General features: G+C 42.4%; 1 long non-coding RNA gene across 2 annotated transcripts in view; it reads right to left on the bottom strand.

Annotated features, from left to right (window-relative positions):
- Window positions 1–5,907, bottom strand: part of LOC309371245 — a 45,864-nt gene extending 39,957 nt beyond the window's left edge. For both annotated transcript variants that reach the window (XR_014168962.1, XR_014168963.1), the window contains exons 1-3: window positions 5,715–5,907; window positions 4,669–4,769; window positions 1,202–1,230 (exon numbers count right to left, since the gene is read on the bottom strand). This is a non-coding gene — a long non-coding RNA (uncharacterized lncRNA). The remainder of the gene's footprint in view (window positions 1–1,201; window positions 1,231–4,668; window positions 4,770–5,714) is intronic.
- Window positions 5,908–19,833: the final 13,926 nt, after the last annotated feature.

The raw sequence follows: 19,833 nt of genomic DNA, 5'->3' as shown, positions 1-19,833 counted from the left end.
CCAGAGCTCAGGCATGATGGGAGTTGTAGTCCAACAACATCTGGGGACCCACAGGTTGAGAACCACTGTAAAATCTAACCATTCAGAATGCTGCCTAACAGAGGCTATTGAAGACAACTTCCTGTCTTGTGCTGATCAAATCTATGGGTTGGGGTGGGTGTGGGTAACCAAAACTGAACTGAAATCCAAAAACTAGTTACAAAGGTCAGACCTCCATCCTGGCACAGTAAAACTAAAGTAGCCAAACAGATTTTTTTTTTTTTAAAGTGGGACTATTTTGTGGTATGCAATTTCAGTGAAGGAAGTTCTCTACCTCAAGGGTAGCCCATGTATTGTCCCCCCTGTCCAGTTGGATGTTGGATTCCAACTCTCATCAGCCCCAGCCAAGATCAAGAATGATGGGAGTTGTAATCCAGCAACGTAGTACCACTGGAGGGCACCACATGAAGCATCAATTCAGGGAATAAGAATAAGTAAAATATAGATGTATCAGTCTGCTCAAGCTCAGATGGTGCAGAATGAACATCACTAGTTGGATATGAACACCCTTACTTAGATCCATTCAATGTTGAGAGCTTTTTCAAAGGTACTGCAATGAATTTTGCTGTTCTGAATGTGATGTAAGCTGCCAATATATTCCTGAACCAAAGCTCTCCTGCCTGTCCCCAATTTTCAGAAATTTCACATTTTGGGGGGAATTGGGGTGGGGGAGGGGACTTGACCAAAATCATCAGAACAGGACAACCCCAGTTGTAAAATTTCTTGACTGCCTTGAAACTGATCCGAACCCATAAATATCAAACAATATAACCACTTTCTCTGAGTAGAAATCCAAGAGATTCTTTTAAGCGTGAGTAGAAGGAGCTTGTCCCCTGCCCCCCCCAAATACTTCAGTTGTAGAAAGGCAGGCAAAAGATGCTGTATTTCATAGGTAATCATAGCAGCAGCAGAGTCAGACAGGAGCCGGAGAGCTTGGTAATTTTCATGACTCTGGCATTTACTTTGATCCCAAATACAAATTGCTTTGCTCAGCTGAAGACAAAGAATAAGCTAATCTAACGGAACTATAGTTTGAAAATTCTCGAAGCTTATATTTCAAATGATGTATGGGGTGTGATTGATTTTTCAGATTACTACTTCAAACTAATCCCCAGAGGGCTGAGAATAACAAAGAAAGGCCCATAAATGTATTGGTTCTTACCTGGATTACTTTATCAATGAGCTTCATGTCTGTAAAAGTGAAAATAAGAACATAAGAATTGCCTGCACAGATTTATATAATGGCATTTATGAACTAAAACTGTGTTGCTAGTTGATATAGAAAGGAACAATTTGGGACTGAAATTCATTCAATCCACTAAGTTGTCAAATACAACTGAGAAAGTTCAGGAGGATATAGCGTTAGTGCACGTAAACTGCAGGTAAATAAAAATATATACAGTAGTACCTCAGGTTACAGATGCTTCAGGTTACAGATGCTTCAGGTTACAGACTCCGCTAACCCAGAAATAGTACCTCGGGTTAAGAACATTTTCAGGTTAAGAACGGACCTCCAGAACAAATTAAGTTCTTAACCTGAGGTACCACTGTATTTCTCAAATTAAATATTTATCATGCATTCATTTTCTAGGAGTTACACTGTGACTGTAAAAGTTTATTTATTTATTTAATGATTCCATTTACAGTTCAAATTGGTTCCAAATTTGTCACGGAAGGCTTAGAGGACACACTAGTCAGGAAGCTAGATGGAAATTTCATTGTTTCCCTTAGCAGAATGGAATGGAATAGAAATCTTGTGCCTCCAGCCACATAAAATAAGTCCAATGCCACCTAGCAACTAAGCTACATAAAGACACCATCCACACAAGTCCAGTTTCTTAAAGCTGGTACATATGTCTGAACCAGAACCAGACTTGAGAGTTATATACTCATGAACCTGAACTGAAACAAAACCCACCTTTTAAAGTTTGATTCACTATTAGTTTTTGCCAAACGTGTCCCCTCCAGATCTTTTGGACCACAGCCCCCACCCACCCTAACTGGGTCCTAATCCAGAATGGGTTTCCAATATGGATCAGGGCCCTGCACCAATTTACTGCTGAAAATCACTTCTTCCCTGTCTGCTGTTTGAATCTGAAGGTGCTGTTTGCATTAATGCATGCCTTCAGGATGGTGGAGAAAGGGTTGGCAGAAAGCTGGTGTGGGCCTTGATCTGGATTGAGGTCCCACAGGTGCTTTTTCTTCTAAAGAAATATAGCCATGAATGAATAACTGTAATATGTAGTTTGGGGCTCAGTAGTCTATAATGGCCCCTGTGTCTTGGCTCCCTGAATAATTCCGTCTTAGAACTTTTGGTTCCCTAGTGCGTGATGTCTAGCCAATCATCTAACACGGTAGCTTGATAAGTCACTCAGAAGCCTTCTAACCACAAACATGGGCTCCAACCCAATAGAAATAAATACATGTGCAAATAGGTACACACATGCTGTGTATCTGTGTCATGGACCCAGAAGTCTAGTCTAGCCTTGGCTCATAGAATCATAGAATTGTGGAGTTGGAAGGGATCCTGAGGATCATTTGTCCAACCCCCAGCAATGCAGGAATATGGGGATTGAACCTACAATCTTGGTATTATCAGTGCCACACTCTAACCAACTGAGCTATCAAGGCATTATTATATCCAGGCTCAAGCCTTTTCAGCTCTGGGTACAGGTATAGATCACCTGTTGTATTAGCATTTACCTCTGTTGGATGGGGCAACAATGCCTTTATATGGACCACAATCCACACATCCCAATCAGCTGTTGTTTCCGGTTCATCCATCCCACATTCAAGCCTAAACCCTTTGCTAGAAGCTTCACCCTCTATGTCACCCTGTAACTCAGGTAATAGGGTCTGTCCTTTCCTCTTCCTGAATATCAGAAGAACATTCCCCATGTTCAAGAAGGAAATAGGACCATAGCTCAGGAGCAGAGCACATTATTTGCATGCATAAGACCCCAGGCTCACCCCCCTGACCTCTCCAGTTAAGAGATTCCTGCACACAAAAAAATCGAGACCAAATGCTAATTATAGACAATTCTTGGGTGGACGGGCCAATGAATTAGCCTATCAGAAGGCAGTTCCATATGTTCCTGTGCTGTTCTGGGCAGCACTTTCTATCATTAAATTCACCTAGTCCTATTTAGCATACATATGTGAACTGAAAGGGTTTGTGGAAGCAATGCTATTATAAGGCAGCCTGGCATTTTTGTGTGTGCTAACTTGAGGTCTATTGTGTTTTGGTGCACACAGAAGGAGAGCTGTACCACGTGGAAGAAAAACAAACAAACGGCCAAACCAATATCTGCAAGAGGATTTGTTTACAAAGTTGTCAGATTTACTGACACATTCCGAGTATGTTTTCTGTTCTTCCCCAGGGGAAACTACTCAACATCTTAGAAGAGGAGCAACATAAAAGAAGTTAAAGCAAACATTCTGGTAACATTCAGCTTCTAGCTGCTACCACCAAAGGAACCATTTTGTTCAACATTTAATCAGTAACCCAGTATCAGAAATAGCTGCTGTCTCCAGGCTGTACTTTGAGGATCTGCCCATCCCTAGGGATGGGTGCAGGGACTGAAGAAAACTGGGTAAATGTATGAGGGAGGGCGAGAGGAGGAGACAGTGGACAGTCATAAAAGCAGTCCTTTGCTTAACACATCCTGCCCACTTGCTGTTGGGTCTTGCTTGTGGGCCTTCAAAATCTTGGAGCCAGCCCAAAATGTCTGTCTGGCTTCTTCTATTTAAAGGCATTCAGCCTGGCACTCAGCCGCACACTCGATGCTCTCGCCACTAGAGCAAAGCCAAACAGATAGAGGAGCTAAGAACTCCAGCAATTCTCCATAGTGTTCTTTGAAAGCTGGAATTTAAAGGGCAAGAGGTTTTCTAATCTCCAAAACTCCAAGGAGTGGATCACTAATATTTTGTCTTGCTATTATTTTGAAATAGATTCCCCCCTTTGCGAAAACAGTGTTATTTCAAAGATTTGCTGGCAGTGACTCATACTGAAGAAGCAGCCCGCGCACAGTCTCCCTATGCCACCAGAATTTAAGGGATGTAGAAGTGATGCCCTGGTTTATGGGAATCAATAACTCCTTTTTGCACTTGAGAAGGGTTTGAAGTGAGGAGCTTTGATTTAAATCCACCCAAATCTCATTTGAATCAGAAAAGGTTTTATGATGTCATTTTGATATAGATAGCAATAATCAGCAGGTCTTGATCATAGAGAACATAGTAATATAAATAATCCAGAGGTCAAGGATTCAGGTGCTTCAATTTCCATTGCAAATCTTTTGTGAGCTGTTGCTGGCAAGTTTTTTTATTTTTTATTAATCCCCTTTGAAACACCTACAGTACAAATTTTAACCTGGGTTTGCGTAATGCTTCCCATAACTAACCCTGGGACTCTTCGGTGTACGGGGCAGGTGAGTAGGACAGGGGGTCTCTAAAAACGGTCCATTTGAGAACCTTGACTTCATTGGAGAACTACAACTGTCCAGGTCCTTTGAGGCTGAAGCAATGGGAAACTTAGATGCTTTCTAAATGAGGGACAAGGAACCTGTCACCATTCAGGTGCTAGTGAGTTATTTCTTACAGAGTTAATTTACAAAGCCCTGAGCAACTTACGTCCAAGGTACCCTAGCAACCTGAAGCCTTTTATCCCAGCTCAATCACTGATAACATCTGCAGGAGTAGCACTGGTCATTCCCCAACTTGGTGAGACTCATCTGATAACAACAGGAAGCAGAGACTTTAGTTTCATTTGTCCAATATCTGCCAATAGAGATTCATCAGCTGTTCTCTGTTTCAGCTTTTAAATGCTTGTTGAAAACTTTTCTCTTCCTTCAGGCCTATGCAGGCAATTAAGAATACATATTTTCACAATAGTTCACTGGTCTCTCTTTTTAACTTCTTATATGGTTTGAATTGCATAGTTTTATGTGCTATCATAAATCATTTTGACTTTTTAAATGAATAGCAGTATACAGTTGTACTTTGGAAGTCGAACGGAATCACCTCCGGAAGTCCGTTGGACTTCCAAAACATTGGGAAACCAAAGCGCAGCTTCTGATTGGCTGCAGGAAGTTCCTGCAGCCAAACAGAAGCCGCAAAAGCCCCATCAGATGTGCAGCTACCAAAAAACGTTCACAAACTGGAACAATCACTTCCGGCTATGCAGCGTTCAGGAGCCAAACTGTCCGAGTACCAAGGAGTTCGGGATCCAAGGTACGACTGTATAAAAATATTTTTTAAAGAATAAAAATCATTAATCCCGGAACAAAGGATGTGGCTGGAAATAGATGTGGCCTTAGGAGAGACATAGCAAGGGACGCGGGTGGCGCTGTGGTTAAACCACAGAGCCTTGGACTTGCTGATCAGAAGGTTGGCGGTTTGAATCCCCGCAACGGGGTGAGCTCCTGTTGCTCGGTCCCTGCTCCTGCTAACCTAGCAGTTCAAAAGCACTTCAAAGTGCAAGTAGATAAATAGGTACCGCTCTGGCGGGAAGGTAAACAGTGTTTCCATGCGCTGCTCTGGTTTGCCAGAAGCAGCTTCGTCATGCTAGCCACGTGACCTGGAAGCTGTATGCCGGCTCCCTCGGCCAATAAAGTGAGATGAGCACTGCAACCCCAGAGTTGGTCACGATTGGACCTAATGGTAAGGGGTCCCTTTACCTTTAGGAGAGACATAAACAAGGGGGTTGTACCAAATCCTACTCCTCTCCCGGTGGCAGCCCCCAAAGCACAGGACACCTGTGAATAGCCGGTTACAAAATCCTGATAGATAAGGAAAGTGGAGCTTCTCAACTGGTTTCACAATAAGGGGGCTGAAGAGCTATTCTCGGGGGAAGGTGTTGGGTCCCTGCGATATAAGCTGAAAGGCAATATGTATCCCACTCTGCACTTGTTGAAGAATCTGGCACTGATTGGCTGATCTGAAGTGATGTCACAGAGCACAGAGGCTCCACATGAGTCCCATGGAGATGGAATGTAGTGGGTGGTCAGAAGAGAAGGTGGGAGGAGATGAGGGAGTTGGAGGAGCCTGATTCAGGGGAAGGTCATAACATAGGGTTTTTTCCCCCAACACTGTTTTTACTACAGGATTCCCCAAGGGCGCAGGAGCATCTCTTCCTTTGCGGCCCCATTCTGGTTCCATTTCTCTTGGCATTTGCCAAGAGAGTAACTGAGAACAATGGTAAGAACTGACTGGGCAGCAGTACTATCACTTCTAGAAGAGGCTGGCTGGGTAATGACCTGCTCCATTAGCTTCCCAGCAGGTGGGTTACTGTTGCTTACCTGGAAGTGGAGAGGTTGGTGGCAGGGAGCTCAGTGTGGTGGGAATGCATTGGCAGAGCTTATTTAGCACTCCTGCTGGTTCATTTGCAGCTCACCAACCTCCTTGGTACCTCCCAGTAAGCAACAGCAACCCACCTCTGGGAAGGTGGCTCCTCTGACTGCTTCTGTAGGAGCCCTCTTCTTGTTCTGGGTGGCTGCAGAAAGCCAGTGCTTCCATTGCTTCTGTCGCATCATCCACTTTGAGTAATATGGATGTGGCTTCTATCAGGCTAGAAAGGTATTTGATGGTTTGTTAGAAGTCTCCAAAGGGGCCTATGAAACTGTAGAGCAGAGCCATCTGCCATGTGGAATTAAGATCATTCCGTGAGGCTACGTCCTGGGTATACGAGCTACATTGAACATTTAGCATATCCATAAAATGTATCTGGAACAGGTAAAATCTTTCCCGTAAAGCTTGGTTTTTCACCTACATGTTGATTTAATTTTGATGGATAAATGATGGGAGCAATACTGGCTGCCTTGAAACCAACTCTGGATTTATCTTTTGGAGAGTGAGGTTTTCACTGTAACTTGGTTCTCGTGCAAATATTTACTTATTCAGAAGTGTTACCGTAACATCAAAGAACATCATAACCTGGAAAATAACTGCAGAGCTTTTTTTCACAACCCCCCCAGGCTATTATGCATTGAAAAATTGGGCAGATTTTATTGGGGCAGGCAAAATGTCGAAGAGCATATATACAGTGATTAGGCCTGGCATATTGCAAGCCTGATCTGTGTATAAATAGGCAAGAATGAGCCAAAGACGGTAGCTGAGCATTCGATGGTAAAATATAGAGCTGAAATGAAACTGCTTAGCTTGTTTAATAAATGCTGAAATGCCCTGCTTGCTTTGGAGTTTTCTGAACTCCTTAGCACATTTTTTGTTTTCTCTCTTCTTTGCCATCATTCTACTTGACTTCATTTGCCCACATCGTTTTTTGATCGTATTGACTGTGATGAGCCACACGATTTTGTCAGTGCCACAATGTACATTTCACAAATGATATTAAGGGCATTCCTAAATACTTATTATCTGTTTTCTACTCCTGATAACTGATTTTGCCAGGCATAACCATCTCTACTCACTGTTCATGTGATCTTGAACTCAGGAGCATCTTCTCCTGTACCCTCAGGTGGCACAATGGGTCAATGTGTTTGGCTGTTAACTAGAAGGTTGGTGGTCCAAGTCCACCCAAGAACGGCTGTGGGCAGGATTCATGCATTGCGAGGAGTTGGACTTGATGACCCTCTGGAACCCTTTCAACTCCACAAATTAAAAATAGTTGATAAAATAATTGATTTTAAAACAAGTTAAAACCAATTAAAACTAAATTAAAAGCACATGATCTGCAGAGCCCTGGAGCCAGCTATCTGACCGGTTGCCATCTTAACCAGAGGTCCAGCCTTCTTATTTTCACATCACGCATCTCTATCTCTTTTTTTTATTATTCTTCACGTCACGCATCTCTATATTTGTATGATTCTATATTCCTCCCTGCTATTTGAAACCTATGAATGAGGCCTTGCTACATATTCTTTCACACAATGAATTTAGATTGTTTAGGCCCATGGAGCAGGTCCTTTTCTGTGGCTGCACTAACACTGTGGAAAATTCACACTGAACATTCATTAGCCTTAACTCCTACCATTCAAATGGAAAACTGCTTCTTTTATGCCGCAGAGCCTTTTAGCTATCGTGACATGATTTTGAGCAGAGATTTCAGATTGCCTTTATTGTCTTAGCTGAAATTTACAGCCTTTTACATTTTGCTTTTAGTAATGAAATATAATTCACATTGATATGTGTAGCTTGATCTGTGGTGGTTCATTCACACAAACAATACATCATTTGATGCTATAGTCAACAAGTGATGAATATTGCCTGTCTGAATATTGCCAGCCCCTGGTTTCCCTTTCTCATCCTCTCCTTCAAGATCTGAGAAGGCAGGATACTTTATGAAAGAGGAACTCAAAACAGAGCAATGCAAATGCTATTTCATTATACTGTAGTATTGAACGACAGCTGGCAGAGCAAGAGGAATAATTTATTAGGATTACAAAATTCCTTTGGTGTCTGTTATATCTACCTTTTGATACCATACTAACATTTTATGGATGTGGCCTTATCCCTTTTTGCAAATTTGTAATGGCACACCGTAAACAAGTAAATTTACAAACTGTAAAACAATACCTGGCTCAGCATTTTGATTTCCCAGCTCCTAGTTCCCCAATTTTCTGTGAATCAAACTTTGGCAAGCATTGCTAAGTGTGTGATACTGTTACACATAGTAATGCCTTTAATGGGCTTATTTCTCTTACGTGTATTTATTTAATGCGACTCACTGCGATTTTATGCACAGTTTGATTCTGAGATTATGTTCTTTAATCATTCCTGCCCCCCCTATCTTTCAACAGGTATCTCCAGGCACACTTGTTAGAATTTTATTACATTTGCATTAGAATTCTTTCCTTTATAGTTGGCTTTTTTATGATTAAGGCTTCCACTCAGAATGGCTCTTTTCATGTGTTTTCCCCCAAAATAAAGATTTCATACCCGGGCACTTGGACAGAATTATTTTTTAAAAAATGCTTCTAGACAGTGGCTATCTTAAATCTATTCTGTCACACAGCATAGCTGCACAGATCTGGTTTACTGGATCAAACCTTTCAGAAAAGAATGACAAGGCACATGTGATGGAGAACACGTTTTGTAGCAATGAGTGAATCCCTGTGAGCCACGTACCTCATCTGCAGACCCTACAAAGGAAAGTGCCTTTCATAAGTTTAAAAGGAAGAAGCCTCTTAACGAGGCACATGACAGAAACATTTCTAAACTCCAAAACTACATGTGTGGGCGGATTCGTTTGTAATTACAGCAATTTTATGAAATGCACAAGAGCATTATTACCTTCCCAGACACTTGTGGATTTCTGTTAAAAATCCCAGATGTTTATGCAAAAGTAATAGGCTTTGTGTTTTTCTACTAAAGATGGATTTTTACAAAATGCCACACCCCCTTTGAGTTTTTGTCTCGCTTCTCAAGGGAGCTCTCTTGCCCATCTTTTCTATTGAGACAGAAACCGTGAAAGCCTTTAGGCTGTCAATGTGACCATTCACAGAACTGTAGATGGAAGGGACCACGACAGCAATCTAGTCCCCTTGCAATACAGGAATCTTTTGCCCAATTGGGGGCTCAAACCCATGGCCCTGAGGTAAGGAGCGGGGTAGAGAATTTGAATAGAATGGCATTCTGAACACTTCACATACACAGAGGTGTGCCTAGAGTCCCTTGTGCTGTATCAGTGGTGCCCCCCCCGGGGGGAAGGCTTTACTGCTATAGTCATATTACAAATTATTACATTTTGTGTGATCCTAGCACTCAAAGCATTTGGGGTGAGGGCAAGGCAAAGAGGAAGGGCAGAAAGATTCACATGCTTTTGTGTCATGATGTTAGAAGGGCAGGGCAGGGAGCTTCTCCCACATTCGATCTCACTCTGACAGTGCTGGCATATCACAACACACATAAATACACCATACACTCCATAGTCTGACTGGTGATTTTTGCGCATGTGCACACATACTGGACTTGTGCCCACAGCAGAGGCCAGTTTCACCAACCCTAGGTAAGCCTCTGCACATACATTATCTCAGCAATCCATACAACCAGTTTATAAGGTAGGTGAGCAGAGGACCAAAGCTCCCATTAGACAGAGTGAGGTGACCACCTCAGGTGGCAAATTCTGAGGGAAGTGGTGTCATTGCAAGGTATTGGCAGATAGTACAATGCTGCATGTGGCCTACTGTACATCTTCTAAGCAAGCCTGGTGCCCTCAAGTACGGTGGAGGATGTTGTCCTGTTGCTCTTGCTGAAGGAAGATTCATCTGCTAGTCTACTCAGTTTTCCATTTTCTTCCTTGCCTCAGGCAGCAAAATATCTTGGGCTGACCCTGGATCAGTACTATCATTGGAGCATGACAGATGGAAAACTGAGGCACAGTTAGTCAGTGAAAGAGAAAGAGAGGATTTCAAGGAAACAGTGAATGCATCATTGAGGCAAGACTTGAACTTGGGATTTCCCTGAAGCCGCATAAACATATTGCCACTAAAGACTTAGAAAAGGCCTAAGAAAAAGTATTTTTAAAAGACTTTTAAAAGGAGAAGAATAGTGCCAAGAAAGACATGTACCGTATTTTTCTGTGTATAAGACAAGGTTTTGTTATTAAAATATCATGTTGAAATTTGGGGCTTGTCTTATACACGGGTAGTGCATGGGGGGGCGTGTTATATGTTGCTTCTGGAAGCCGGAGAGTGTCTGTGGCTATTGGGCATGTTATTGTTGGATGCGGCAATGGCTGGGCTTGATTGGCTGTCACTGTGGTAGTTGGGCGGGCACTTGGTGGCTTCTGCTGGTAAGGGGACAGTGGATAGGAGGCGTTTGCAATGTGTGCGAGTGGCATTGTCGGTCTGGCGGCTGAGCGTTTTTTGATAATCCCCCTAAAAAAGCTTGACAACTCTGGGCCACCCCCAAAAGGGTCCCCCAAAATAGGGGATGTCTTATACACGGGGGCATGTTATACACAGAAAAATACGGTACCTTAGCACCATATGCTACCAGAAGATATTCTGCAAGTCTAATATCGAAGACCACATCCTCTTGTTGCCTGACATGACAAAGCAACCTTCCTTCCGTCTTCATTTTGCCCTCCACCATTCAATTGCAGGCATGCATACTCTCTATGGGTTTATTTATTTAAACATTTTATATACCACTTTCCATGTCTTGAGCACTCAGAATTGGTATACAGATGTAAACTGAATCAAATTTGGTTCAATTAAAATTCAGACAATGACTTTAAATAAAGTCACATCAATATTTACAAAAACTACCTTTGACAAGAACCCCCCTTTTTTTCTTTATCAGGGAAGGTTCAAGGTGAAAATGATGACTGACAAAGAACCCTTCCATGGAGGGTAGAATTTGGGGACATGGATTTAATGAAATCAATGTGTGCATTTCTATTTTGCCTATTTACATTTGTTGACCATTCAATCAACTAAGTCCTCTGGGTGGTCAACACAAACAAAATGCAATTAAAACATCAAAACATGAAGTAGAACCTTAAAAACCAATCAGTGCAATTTCTTGCTTAAAAATCAAGACAAGCAGAATTGCAACATTTAAAAAACTAGCAGACATTATTCATTACAAGGACAAAAACATTGCTTTGAAAAACCTGAGAATGTGTAGACCAATAGGTGGTGACCATTTCTCTTGTATTCAGTGGGCCAATTGAGCAGCAAATATTGGTGGTGGTGGAGTGTTCTGACTATAACTCTAATCTGAATGCAGTATGGTTTACAAGTGTTAATTAAAAGAGTTAATGTGATGGTTAAATTGCAAATCAAATTCATTATTGGCAGTTCTTTTCCCGTTTGATCTTTTTGAAAGGTAGATGGTACCGCAAAATGTTTGCCCTGTGTGTGTGTTTTTAATGTAATTGTAGTAAATCTGGTCTCTTCTGTTCCATGGAGCAATTAGGGATTCAGAAAACGGCTCCTGCTGAGAGCCTATTATCAGAAATTGTCTGTGACCAGATGAGAATAATTATTTGTGATGTTAGTAAACTGTAGGGCTCAAAAGAAACACAATCTTCAAGCACTCACACACTCTTCGGTTGCAAGAGTCTTTGTTGATTCCTAGTTGATAGATTTACAGTGTAATCTTGTACGTGTGTCTACTTGGAAGCATGCACCATTGGGCTTGGTGGAACATACTCCCAGGTTAGTGTACACAAGATTGCAGAACTAAGTATGTATTTCCTCTATTTTCAAAGGACATCACTTTGGATGAGGTTGCTCAAAAATGCAATTAAGAGGAACTGCTGCAGTATGCACATCAGTTCTGTGCTACTTCAGTCCACTTTGAAATAGCTCAGTCAGTAGAGCACGAGACTCTTAATCTCAGAGTAATGAGTTCAAGTCCCACATTGGGCAAAAGGTTTCTGTATGTCAGGGAGTTGAACCAGGAGACCCTTGTGGTCCTTTCCACCCATAGCCACTATCTGACTTAATCAAAATCAGAGTTCATGTTTGTAGTTAAAGAGGTTCTTGCATTCAGCAAGAAGAGGTTCTTGCATTCAGCAAGAACAGGCGAAGGGTATTGTCCCTGAAGGTCCTACACCACTGGTACTTTCCTCCCATTTGGCTCCATTATATGAGCAGCTCCTTCTAAATATTGTTTTGGTGTGCTGTTGTGATACAGGGCACACAACTGCCCATTTGGTGGAGCAGTGATGATGTGGCACAATTTGCAAGCAGTCTCTGGAATTAAACCTTTAACCTGGAGCTTAAGCTTTTACTCCAATCAACAGCTGTGTCCTCATAAGGGTGTCCTGCACAAAGAACCAATTATATAGCTCTTGTTTGCTGAATGTATAGAAATTGCCTGGTAGGAAGATACCAGAGCAACGTGAGTTAAAAGACCAGTTCTCTCATATATGGCATCTATCTCTCCTAAAGAGGCTCAGTGCAGCAGAGATTTGGCCAAGCCGGATATCTTCTATGCTGTTTGGTTTCTCTTTATATCAAAGGTGGCATCTTTTGGCCTGCAGGTTGAATACAGTCCTCCAGACCTCTCTGTCTGATCCTCTAGACTTTACCCCAGGCTACACTCCACTTGCATCTCTTCCTCCTTCTTTGCTACCATTTCTTTGGCCTCTTTAATTGTGCCTGTTCCACCCCGCATTGCACATGCCTTTGAGTTTTCTCATTCTTTTGTTAAAATCCATGAACCAATATGACAGCCAAGGAAGCTAACCCTATTTTGGTTCTAGGTCATTTGTTTTCTCATTGAACACAGCATCTTTCACTCTGGCTTGCTCTGTTTGAAATTCTGTAAAGAACAGGTAGGACAAGCACATAACTCTTCTATAAGGGAAAAAGTTGGTTGCCAGGCTACTAATGACTGGAAAGGCTGGATTAGCTGAGCTTTCTGGTGACTCAGGTGAAACAGGTGAGGGAAAAAGGGAAGTCACAGACACAGGAAACAGTGTAAGAAGCCCCAGGAACTTTCAAGAGAAATAACATTAAAGAGTGAAATTCTGATTTGAAACTGGTTTGGAGCCTTAATCCAATTTTAACAAAATATTTTGCCATGATGCATATCATTGTTGTTCTGCATAGAATCAGTTTGATTTCCTTTTTCCCATCATGGGATGACTAATCCATTACCTGTTTCTTTCCCCCTCAGACGGGAGTAAGGTTAGGTCTCTGTATAGTTGAATAAAAGATGTCCTATTTTTATGTAAAATGGTTTCTTGTTGTCTGCTCAGTTTTAACCCTTCTTTCAACCCAAAGTCCTGCGGCTGATTCACTTTTAGAATTGGATAATGCAACACAAATGACTTGTGTTTCAATGATCCCTATTTGCTATGGGGCACTCCCTATTTTTGAGGGCATGCCCCTAGATAGCATAGTCCCCGCTCAGTCTTTTGGAGAAGCTTTTTGAAAAGGCATACTAGAGCACTAAAGGCTTCAATCCTATGCGCATTTACCTGGGAGGAAGCCCTATTGAAAACAACATGCCTTACATCTGAGTAGAACTGTACAGGATTTTGTTGTAAATTTCCAAGACAAAGTTGGGGAACCCATATTCCCCCCCCCCTGTTGCTGGACTAGGTACTGATGGGAATGAGAGTCCTACAACCTCGGGGGGGGGGGGACACACAGATTCTCCACCCCTGTTCTAAGTGTTTGTTGAGGCTAGATTGTTTATCCAAAAATTTATGGGCATATTACTGCATCCAGTGATAGTTGGTGTCCATTGGGACTGGTAGGGCACCAGGCAAGGAGACCAACAGTAAGTGAAACCATTGCCAATGAAAAGCAGAGCCAACTAATTCTGGTTCTGTCACTAATCTCTTTGCTGTGCTCCTCAAGGACTATGGAGAAGGGAGCTGAGAAGTGGTACCTTCACTTGGACTGGTTGCAAGTAAGACAACAGGCAGCTGAGAGGCTGAGAGCAGACTGAGGTTGATGGGGGATGTGCCCTATTTGCCTAATGGACCAGCCTCCACTAGACATGTTTATGCCCATGGAGGCAAAGCCATGAAGTCAGGCACAGCCTACCATCTCACACACTGTAGCAACTGTTAATTTTGAATGCCAGGGCACTGTCGTCCTTGGGTGTTGAAAACCTTTACAATGATCCTTCAATTCTGTGCTTTCAACAGCAGTTTGATTGGTAGCAAGTGATAATACTGTCATGGAAATCTCACTTGCTGATATTTGCAGTTCAAGCTGCTGTTAGAGGGGCAGGAGCTGGCAATCCTGCTTCCTCTCCCATAACTGCTAGCCGTGTCTAGCTTATTGAGTGGCCTTTTTCACATGTAACGCTAAGTAACAGTTTAGCACTGTGCCCCAGAAGTAGCAAATCTCAGCTATGAAGAGGCACTCTGAAGCTTCTGCTTTGAAACTAACCTGACTTCCTCACTACATCCAAGCTGGTTTGTTCAAAGAAGCCAGGACCCAACTGCAGTTCCTGACAGTGGCTTGTTAACAAGCCATAGTTTAAAGTATATAGTATAAACTATGTAATCCCCACACAGCTTAGATCATAGATGCCACCTTCTCCAGAGGATTTAGGGGGCTGGGCACGACATCATAATATCACCTGGAGGCCCCTCTGAACATTGGCTTAGATATAATTAGTAGATGGTAGCCATATGTCCTATTTGAAAGTAATGTTAATGGATCCTGTTAAATACAATTCAATTTAAGTTGTAGTAATGTCCACCATTAAGAGAAGGTTATGGTTCAAGCAAAATGGAGAGCAGCAGGCCAGGGATTCTGGAAGGAAAGTTCAGGACCTTGGACAAGGCCAAGACTGTGGCTCAGGACAGTGGTTAGCAGTCTTGCAGTGAAAGCTGTTTCAGCAGAGATATGAACGAGGGGAACTGTGTGAATGGGGTTACAGGAAAGTGCAGATATAGGGTTTGAAGATGTATGTGAAAGAGAGAGCGAGAGAAAAAAAAGAAAGGATCTCAGAGAAAGAGAATGATTGGAAGAGAAAATGAATAGATAGATAGTATCCACCATCCACCATCTTGAGATCATGTGTTCCTCAACCTCCAAAAAGTTGACCACACCCTGCTTTAGAAGCCAGAGCTGCACATATATAGATGAATGGAGAGATCCAGTTTTAGCATAACTGTCATTGGGGAGCAGGTGTTCCCCCTACCCTACCAAGGAAAACCCCCAAATGATCATGATCATTTGGTTTTATCCAATCATTGAAATGTGACTTATGTTTTGGAATTTAAACATTTTATAAACACCTCTGTAATGAAGGCTCCCCTGAACCTCTCAGCTGACCATACTACCCTGATATATGCCCCCTGTCTCCATCCTTATCTCCTTACCTAACATTAGACAAAGGCAGGGGTCAGCAAACTTTTTCAGCAGGGGGCCACTGTCCCTCAGACCTTGTGTGTGTGGGGGGGGGGGCTGGACTATATTTTTTGGGGGAGGGGAAAATGAACAAATTCCTATGCCCCTCAAATAACCCAGAGATACATTTTAAATAAAAGGACACATTCTACTCATGTAAAAACATGCTGATTCCTGGACCGTCCGAGGGCCAGATTTAAAAGGTGATTGGGCCAGATCCAGCCCCCAGGCCTTAGTTTGCCTACCCATGGACAAAGGTCTCTGCCACTGAGTATGTAGGGAGGCTGAGCCTAAAGCAGGGAAGTGGGCTTCTGGAAAGATTATTAGGTTTTAATAAAACCCAAGTAGTGTAGATATACGGAATATGAATGCACACAGAAAAATACCTCTTGGATATAAGGCTGTGATAGCATGCCCTTTCCCTAGGGTGTGAAACCTTAGGCACAGGGCCCAAATGCATCTCTCCATCCAACCCATCCCAAAATGCTGGGTTCCATTTCTCCCTGCTGTCCCCCCAATACTGGATCCTAGGCTCTTTCTCCAGCTCTTGCCCACTAACACACTGTCTATTTTCAGAAGCTGGCAAACCTATCTGAGCTGTCCCTCTGCTGTGAAAAGTGTCCAGTGAGTCAGACATTCACAATGCAGGCTGGAAGCTGAACTTATTTGGGGCTGGATGAGGAAGGGAACAAAACATGGTGTGCCGGTGAATTTTGATGTGGGAATTCATTTGATAACTGCACTCCTCTGCTTTGGCACTGGCGCGATAAGTAGGAGAAACTGCTGAGTCAGGCTGCTTTGCAACGTCGTCAAACAATGCAACAAACACAGGGAGATAAAGTTTAAGCTCCCATGTTTCTCCAAGTCAACCTGCCAAATGTAATTCTCACCTTTGGGGAACTGTGTCCAGGAATGGCTTTTTGAAATGCCAAGTCGGAAGGTGTATAATCGCTTTTCTATAAAGTTGTCGAGAGCACTACATTGTCACATTATGTTTCTTCCGCCTCTCGAGTACTTTCCATATTTTTTATTATCTAAGAGTACTCCCTACTTATCAGATGAAGCAAATGAGGCTCATTATTTAAAAGTGAGCTGTAGGGGCAGAAGGGAGAAAAGAATTTAGCTTTTTTAATTTGATATATCCTCTTGAATCTCAGTTTTACCTATGTATTTCTCTCATGTTTCCTGATTGAGTATTTTAAAAAGTATGGTGGAGAAAGAAATATCAAGAGACTCTTTTTAAAAAAAGAAAAAAGGAAGAGGAGGGGGGAGAGTTTACATGGAGTCAAAGTCAAATTTAAACATTTCATCTCCTTCAGCAGTCCATGACTTTCACTGGACTCCACGTTTCTCCTCTAGGTTCATAATTCTAACCAGCTGATCAACTGGGTTGGGATAATTTATCACATCCTGCAGTTGAATGTTTTTGTTGCTGGATGTCCCGCTCTCTCAAATGGGGTATAGGCTTTATAAAGACAAAGTGCTCCCTTTGGATCTGATGTTCAGTGTTGAGTGCTGCTGCTTATATAGTCAAAACAGCACCATTCTCATACAGGAGAGAGGTATCAGGAAACTCAAGGAAATACAAAGTTTTCCAGAAATGCAAGAATGTTTTTTGTGTGTGAGAGAGGGAGGGGCGTGGGAGTGAGGGAGAAAAAAAAGCAACCCAATAAGGCAATAAGGACTGAGTGGTCAGGAACCGTGGAATGCTGATTGTGTGTAGAAATGGAGAGCTGGTGGGAGAATGGAATGGAATATGCTGAACAAGAACATTCCACATTTCAGTGTTTAGTTCTAGGCCAGGGGTCAGCAAACTTTTCCAGTAGGGGGCCGGTCCACTGTCCTTCAGACCTTGGAGGGGGGGGGGCAGACTATATTTTGAAAAAAATATATGAACGAATTCCCAAGCCCCACAAATAACCCAGAGATGTGTTTTAAATAAAAGCACACATTCTACTCATGTAAAAACACCAGGCAGGCCCCACAAATAACTCAGAGCTGCATTTTAAATAAAAGGGCACATTCTACTCATGTAAAAACACGCTGATTCCCAGACCATCTGCGGGCCAGATTTAGAAGGCGATTGGGCCGGATCCAGCCCCTGGGCCTTAGTTTGCCTACCCATGTTCTAGGCCCTGCTTGTAAAATAAATAAGCTATTTATGGATCTCTCACTGATTAGCTCACCAATGGTAAATAACCTTTCTAGAGGGACAGCTTGTCCACACTACTGAGATTTCCCCACATATTTGCAGGGTAGTTTTGAGGGTGTTCTAAAGCATCCTATTAGCTGATGCAGAATGACATTGAGTGAGACCCCACGAGTCTTGGCTGTGCCCTGCACACACTGACTTGTGCACCTTAAAACATGCCCCAGCATGAAGGGATCCCACGGCAGATGCTTAGGAGTTGCACAGCAGATATCTCAAGGTGGAAAAGCTTTCCTAAAGAGAGAAATGTTTGCAAATTTCAGTTAAGCTATTTGGGTTGGGATGTTGACCTAAGCTGGGTCTCAGCAGTAGCTCAACCGTAATGGTTTTTGCTTGCTTGAAGAGATGGGGAACCTGTTGCCCTCCAGATGTTGTGAGCCTCTAACTCCTATCACCTTAACCATTGGTAATTCTGCCCAAGGCTATTAGTAGGCCAGCAAAACCCAGAGGGTCCCAAGCCCTTTACTTCTTTCTTGTCATCTAATGGCAGGGATAGCTTTGCTTCAGGATAATAAATTTGAGCTGGGGCAGGAAACGATTGCAAGTCTATGTTGGCAACGGAAGCTTTTCCTGAGAATTGTCTGAGGAAGCTCAGAAAAACTGAGCAAATTATGGCATGAGGCAGGAGTGGGCACTTATCTAATGTTTAGTACAGAATCTTCCCTATCATTGATTACGTCAGGATTATTTGCTTGCTGAAGTGAATCATCTTTTCTGTCCTGAACTGACTTCAGGGAAAAGGTTTTTGTTTTTTAAAAAACCTTTTTTGTTTTTGTTTTTGAAAGAAAAAGAAAAAGCTGAGCCTTCTGCATGATGATCAGAACTTCGATTACCTTTTCCTCCTAGAATCTAAATGACTTTGAGCCCGTATCAATTCAGAAGGGATTAAAAATTACAAACCAATCAGAATGATTTCCCTGCAAGACTACATCCAACTGCCTCTCTGAATTGTGCTGCTTTTGCATGTTACATATTGAGGAATGTTGATGATGCTGAATACAAGTGATGGTGACGAAAATGTCAAACCAGTTGACGTGACAGAGGAAGTAGGAATGTGATGATGTTAATAAGTTTAAATTGCTGGATGGGAGTGAAACAGGTTAGGTGTTAGGAAGAATGTCCAAACTCTGGAAAAGTTAGACAATAGAAGAAGGCACCAAAGGAAATGTTAAGTGTCTTTTGATGCTAACAAGAATATTCATGAACATTCCCCCCGCACTTTAAGTGCAGCACTAATTTAAAGGTCCAGAATTCCACCCCCCTCAACTGTTTCTTGCATCAGCTATCTCAGGTATTGATCTAGCTGCCTGGTTGTGGCATATGTAAACAGCCTACTGGTGGTTTATAGGTTAAACTATAGAATGTTACCTTAATAGCACCTCCTGGCCCCTTCCAGCTGTTTTGGACTACAACATGTTGGCAAATGTGGCCTAACAGGCCACATTTACCGAAATCTGGCATTACCGAAATCTGGTGGGATGAGATTCATGACTCAAATGCAGACCTTTCAAGTGTCCCTATTTTCCAGGGACGTCTCTGATTTAGAGAAGCTGTCTCAGTTTTGATTTGATCCCAGAATGTCCCACTTTTCCTTAGGATGTCCCTCATTTCACTGGAGAAATGTTGGAGGGTCTGGAGTTATCCATACCCTGAGCCATCTGAAGGAAATCCTGTATAGGGAAGTTATTTTAATGACTAGTATTTTATTGTGTTCTTACATATGTGGGAAGCTGCCTAGAATGGAATGGGACATCCCTATTTTCATTGGAGAAATATTGGAAGGTATGTGAATGTAGAAAT

The sequence above is a fragment of the Podarcis melisellensis genome, assembly GCF_964234715.1.
Source record: "Podarcis melisellensis genome assembly, chromosome: 5".
In the NCBI taxonomy this organism is placed as follows: Eukaryota; Metazoa; Chordata; class Lepidosauria; order Squamata; family Lacertidae; genus Podarcis; species Podarcis melisellensis.
The sequence above is the reverse complement of the archived record's forward strand: the minus strand, read 5'-3'. Positions and strand labels throughout refer to the sequence as shown.